The 6,000-nt window shown below is 31.7% G+C and overlaps 1 protein-coding gene across 4 annotated transcripts in view; it reads right to left on the reverse strand.

Moving 5' to 3' along the window:
* Positions 1–5,048, reverse strand: part of LOC134683349 (zinc finger protein 76-like) — a 34,156-nt gene extending 29,108 nt beyond the window's left edge. Inside the window, exon 1 of one of the 4 annotated variants that reach the window (XM_063542600.1) lies at positions 4,901–5,048. The gene's annotated coding sequence lies outside the window, so the exon portion shown is untranslated. Of the gene's footprint in view, positions 1–2,153; positions 2,471–4,900 lie in introns of those variants that run through there. The other 3 variants (XM_063542598.1, XM_063542601.1, XM_063542599.1) reach the window with 3 other exon arrangements.
* Between the last annotated feature and the right edge of the window lie 952 nt (positions 5,049–6,000).

Consider the following 6,000-nt stretch of genomic DNA (forward strand, 5'->3'; position numbering starts at 1 on the left):
GGAAAGAAATGTTGCCTAGCTATGGACTTCTCAAAGAGTTGTTGCAAGGGTAAAATAAATGGTTTGATACCATATGCCAAGCCTTTAGTTGCCCAGTTAAGAAGAGTTTTTATTGTAAACTGTCATGATATATTCATTGATATTAGTTTCAAATGTGTGAAGTTCTTCAAGGACAGAAAATGACTATTTGGACAGATATTGTATATAGATCGTGTACATGTTATTATTTTGTACAGGTTATTACTTGTACAAGCAATTTATACAAGTAATTACTTGTATAAAGCCATCATACAGGTTTAAAATTACTTGTACAAATACAATTGTACAAGTATTTACTAGTGCAATTTTTACTGAAAAAAAGATAAGTTGTACAAATCATTTTTCTACCATGGCCTATTTGATGTTCATATCAAATCGTTTCCCTTTAAACAAATAGTGTATTAGGTACTTAGCCTAAATGTATAAACTTTCAACATGGGAGTACTTTGTATGATAAAAATATATGACCAAAACATTTCAGTTTAGTTGTCAAAACTAAAGTTTAAAGATGGAAAACTGTGTAGAAAAGTAATTTTATGATGAAGTAATTAACTTGTGTCATGACAGACAATAAATCTTCTGGTAGTTTAACAAGCAGCACATACAGATAGACTATAAGTATTAACAAGCAGCACATACAGATAGACTATAAGTATTAACAAGCAGCACATACAGATAGACTATAAGTATTAACAAGCAGCACATACAGATAGACTATAAGTATTAACAAGCAGCACATACAGATAGACTATAAGTATTAACAAGCAGCACATACAGATAGACTATAAGTATTAACAAGCAGCACATACAGATATACTATAAGTATTAACAAGCAGCACATACAGATAGACTATAAGTATTAACAAGCAGCACATACAGACTATAAGTATTGTAAAGGAAAAACCAGGAGGACAAATTAAGTTCCAAAAGAGGGACGAAAGATAACAGAGGGACAGTCAAACTCATAAATCAAAAATAGACTGACAATGCCTGGCTAAAAATTAAAGAAGACAAACAATAGAACACATCACACAACATAGAAAACTAGAGAATAAGCAACACGAACCCCACCAAAAACTAGGGGTGATCTCAGGTGCTTCGGAAGGGTAAGCAGATCCTGCTCCACATGTGGCACCCATCGTGTTGCTTATGTTATAACAAATCCGGTAAATAGTCTAATTCGGTAGGTCATATTCATGTTATCCTCTTGTAGCACCATATGTGTGCCTAAGTTGTAATAAATTGTCTTGTCTTGAATTGAAAGGGAAGGGGATTGTAGTTACAACCCAAGGAACATATCTGATATCAATTGTGAAACGGTTATTCCATAAAGGTCAACCAACTCGTGATGGCGTCTGTAAAATTCCAAATGACACCATGTCCATACAACCTAAGACTCTTTCATCTTGCAATAGTTTAAAAACATTTGATTTTTATACACTTTAAACAAGTATTCCCTATTCCAAACTAAAAGACAAATTGAAAGAATTGGTATTGCTTTGTTCAATAAAAAAGAAAGGCCAACATCATTGAACATGGACATAAGTATCTTGTCTTAAGGAGGGATACATCCTACTTTGTAAAAATTAACTCTGGATTCAAATAAAATATTCTCTTAATGTTTTTTAACAATCTATTGGCATTCCAATAAGAACAAAGTGTGCTCATCTTCTTGCCTACTTGTTCCTTTATTCTCATGAGGCTGACTTCACAAAGGAACTTCTGAGACGGAAAGAAAAGAAGTAAGCAGTATCCTTTAACTTTACTTTCTCTATATAGATGAGCTTCTCTCTCTAAATAATTCAATAACTTAAGTAAACATCAGGAAAGCAGTACAATTGCTTTTTTATGGTCCCGCAACTTTTTTGTATACACCTTCAGATTTTGAGCTGATTTTTGATATGTGAGACTACCACCATTTTTGTGTCCACATGTGTTGTTGAAATTGCAGATTTTTCAACTTTTTGAGTTTTAGTTTTAATAGGAGGCCAAGGCCATATAAACACTTAAAAGAAAAGAAAAATTAACACAATAAAAATTTCAAAAATACATACGCTGAATATAAAAATTTCAAAAATACATACGCTGAGTGATATCTACTAAGGAACACTTACACTATAAAAATTGTGGACATGGTGTACTAGCACCAAATTATCATCATTAAATGAGTAGGCTTATCAGTGTCAAACCATAATTGAGGACCTTTGTGAATATATAGTATAAGAAGTCAACTACTGTATCACTAGTTTGTATTCATCATTAGGCCAGTGCATTCAATATGTTCAACTCCAATCTTAATTGACCAGGATTGTCAGTTTCTTGCTTTTCTCCAGGCACTCCAGCTTCTTCCACCAATAAAAATTGACTGCTACAAATATCACAAAATGCTGAAAGTGGCCTGAAACAGCAATCAAACCATTATTACAAGGCCACTTCAACATGGACAAATCGGACCTGCAACCTTATGTGTTTGGCAGTGATCACGTTCAGGGAAAAGAGAACAGGCTAGTGGTTAAGACAATTAAAATATATATCAGTCATCAGTGTGAAGGAGATATTCCATATACTTTAAACATGTGAAAGGTCAACCAACTTACAACGGCTATTATTTGTAAAATTTTCTACAGGATCATTCCAATGCTCACATATTGTTGTCAATATAATCATGATAATTGAATATTCTACGAGATTGTCATGCAAGTGACAGCTTTGGATATCAAATATTTTGGCCACGAGCATCACTGAAGAGACATGTATTGTCAAAATGAGCATCTGGTGCAAGAAAATTGGTACCGTTAATTTTATTAAGCTAGCTATGAACCATGTTAGTCCAGTCAAACTAAGTGTGACCCATAAACCAATTGCAACAGAAAATATGTTAGTTCTAATCTATAGCACTTTATAGCCCCAAATATACAGAGAAAAAAAGTCCCATAAAATCTAACTTGAGGAAACCTCAAAATCAGCATTTTTACATTGGAAAGGGAGATAACTCTGCCAAAAATAGACCTTTTGTCAGTTTTTGTTTGATTTTCTTAAAACTCATATAACATGTATAATGAAGGATAATTTGATCATGATGGGGTTATCAGTTCGTATTTGACTAATGTTAATATTTGGTATTGTTTATATCTGTAAAATATATTTGTTCAGCATCGACATTATTCAAGATACTTTAAACCACAAAACGAAGAATAGATGCTTAATAAGTTTTATTAAATTTGAGATTCTTTACCTTGACATGTTGAAAAAATCTAATAAATGGTAATGAATTATGAAAAATTAAATTTCAGACAGATTTCCAACACTTATTTGTAGTTAAAACAACCACCAGGGATATCCTTTTACTAAAATGCATTCTTAAACAAGAATGTGTCCAAAGTACACGGATGCCCCACTCGCACTATCATTTTCCATGTTTCTTGGAAAGTAAAATTTGATAAAAATCTAATTTGGCATTAAAATTAGAAAGATTATTTTTGGATATCAATCATTGTGGATTTGGTGGGTACAGGTATAGCAAGAAATTAAATGTACAACTATTAACAAAATTGTCAACAAGTGCAAATCATGATAATGAGGCAGATTTAAGTGTATAAATGTTGTATCCTGATTCCTGTATTTCAAGTACGATGGAATATACCTATGCTTCCAACAGTTGAATTTATATTTATTCACAGGACATCACCTATATAGGATGAATATATCAAACTACTTCTTAATAGCAGGTGTAGAAAAACACTTATAAATGAGTAATATGAACAATTTGAAGCATACTTATGTCAGTAGTCTATTCTTACAAATTAACCTATATATATATTGATATATATATAACTGCACATTTCATTGTTCGAAATGTGTCCAATGATATGCTATGTAGTATTGTTTAATTGCTGCATTATTACTATTTGTATACTTGGGCCGTTGCCAATTATTGTAATTGAGTTTGTGCCAATAAAATATTTGTATTTGTACATGATATAGCAAATAGTGAAAAAAATGGAAACGCTCGTTTCTTTCATTCCTGCTTTGTGAGACCTTTCAAGGCTTTTGGTAATTATAAATTTCTGTATTAAGGTTTCCCCAGAAATATGTATTATATGTCTCTGGTTTCCCCAATTTTGTGCCATATCTATATTTGCTTATTGGTTTTACTTTTTTTACATTGAATTATTCAACTTGTCAATTACAAAATTGTATTATCTTACACCAGTTTTGAAAGACAAATCTTAGTTGCAAATTTTTGTCTTGTAGAGATTTTTAGTGGCGGATTTATTGCTTAATAGATTATATCAGAGACATATATACACATATGTATATATGTCTCTGATTATATAGAGAATCACTGACAGCTTTTATACAGGATACAAAACTCAGTCATACATGCAATAAGAAAATTGGAAAATAATTTCCATCCAATATGACAATGTTGGTGTGATCATTATATGTCGAGTCTTTCGACTACTAAATGAAAAATATTAACTAAGGGCCTAGTAGTCCAAATAATTATGACGTTTGGCAAGGCTATTTTTATTTTTTTTCTGGGATGCCTTCCTAGGAAGGCGTCCCAGAAAAAAATTAAAATAGCCTTGCCAGACGTCATAATTATTTGGACTAAGGGCCTAGTAGTACTTGTTAAGAATTGCTGGACACATTGCAGATAGAACGATGTGCCAAGAATTAAACGTATTCTGTGTCCACCATTTTGTTTTGTTTTTATTACTTATATAACGACAACAGTGTAAAATTGTTATTTGTTTTATTAAAATTAAACTCTGTATCTGGTATCAGCATTACACTGTGTACTTAAGTAAAAATATCCCAACAGCCTCTACTACTGCTGAACACTGGGAAAACTTACCCAAAATCCTTCTCACCAATCTAGACCGCCATGCATCATTTTCCAATAGGAAACGGACTGGTTACCGTTTTCTACTTCCTTTGCTCGTAATTACAAATAAACCAGTTGTTTGACCTACTCGATCAAGCTCTCTATCTCTCCCTTTCGGTTGAAATTTAGATGTATGTTCATTAAATAAGATAAACAGAATGTAAACTAAATAAGAATAATACAGAGACGGCACTATTCATTGATTGGCCGTGTTAGGATCAAAATTGAAATTCCGTAATATAAAAAAATGAGGCTAAATACCGTAGAGTATCTAAATAGGCAGTGGCTATTTGACCGGCACCGGCTTAATAGCAAATTTGCTATTTGACCGGCACCGGCAAAATAGCAAATTTGCTATTTAGCCAACACTGAATAAAACTGTTCATTGATATGATTAGCAGGGAATAAAAAAGCTTAAAAATAATTTAAAATCATTTTATCATAATATCAAGCATTAATTAAAAATACACCGAGTACTATAAATGTACCTTTTATGGATAAAATAGATGCATATGTTAAAGATTATAAAAATATTTTAAAGGAAAATGTATTGGCAGATGCACCTTTCACTATAACAGAAGTTAAAAAGTGTATAAACAAATTAAAAATGGGGAAAAGTGCAGGACCAGATAGAATTGCAAATGAAGTCATTAAATATAGCAGTTATGTTACATGTAAATCCATAACTAAACTTTTTAATCTAATTTTAGAAACAGGTAAATGTCCGATTCAATGGAGAAAGTCATACACAATATTAATTTTTAAATCTGGAGACTGTACTGATCTTAATAATTATAGGGGTATATCTCTCCAAAATTGTATTGCAAAACTCTTTAGCTCTGCATTAAATAATAGACTAACATTACATTATGAAAACATTTTTGCAAATCAACAGTTTGGATTTAGAGTCAATCATAGAACCACAGATAGTTTGTTTATATTAAAATCTTTAATTTCAAAATATGTTAATAAAAAGAAAGAAAAGATATTTGCCTGCTTTGTTGATTTACGCAGAGCATTTGACACTTTGTGGCATAATGGGTTACGATACAAACTCATAAAAAATGGGC

The sequence above is a fragment of the Mytilus trossulus genome, chromosome 9, assembly GCF_036588685.1.
Source record: "Mytilus trossulus isolate FHL-02 chromosome 9, PNRI_Mtr1.1.1.hap1, whole genome shotgun sequence".
In the NCBI taxonomy this organism is placed as follows: domain Eukaryota; kingdom Metazoa; phylum Mollusca; class Bivalvia; order Mytilida; family Mytilidae; genus Mytilus; species Mytilus trossulus.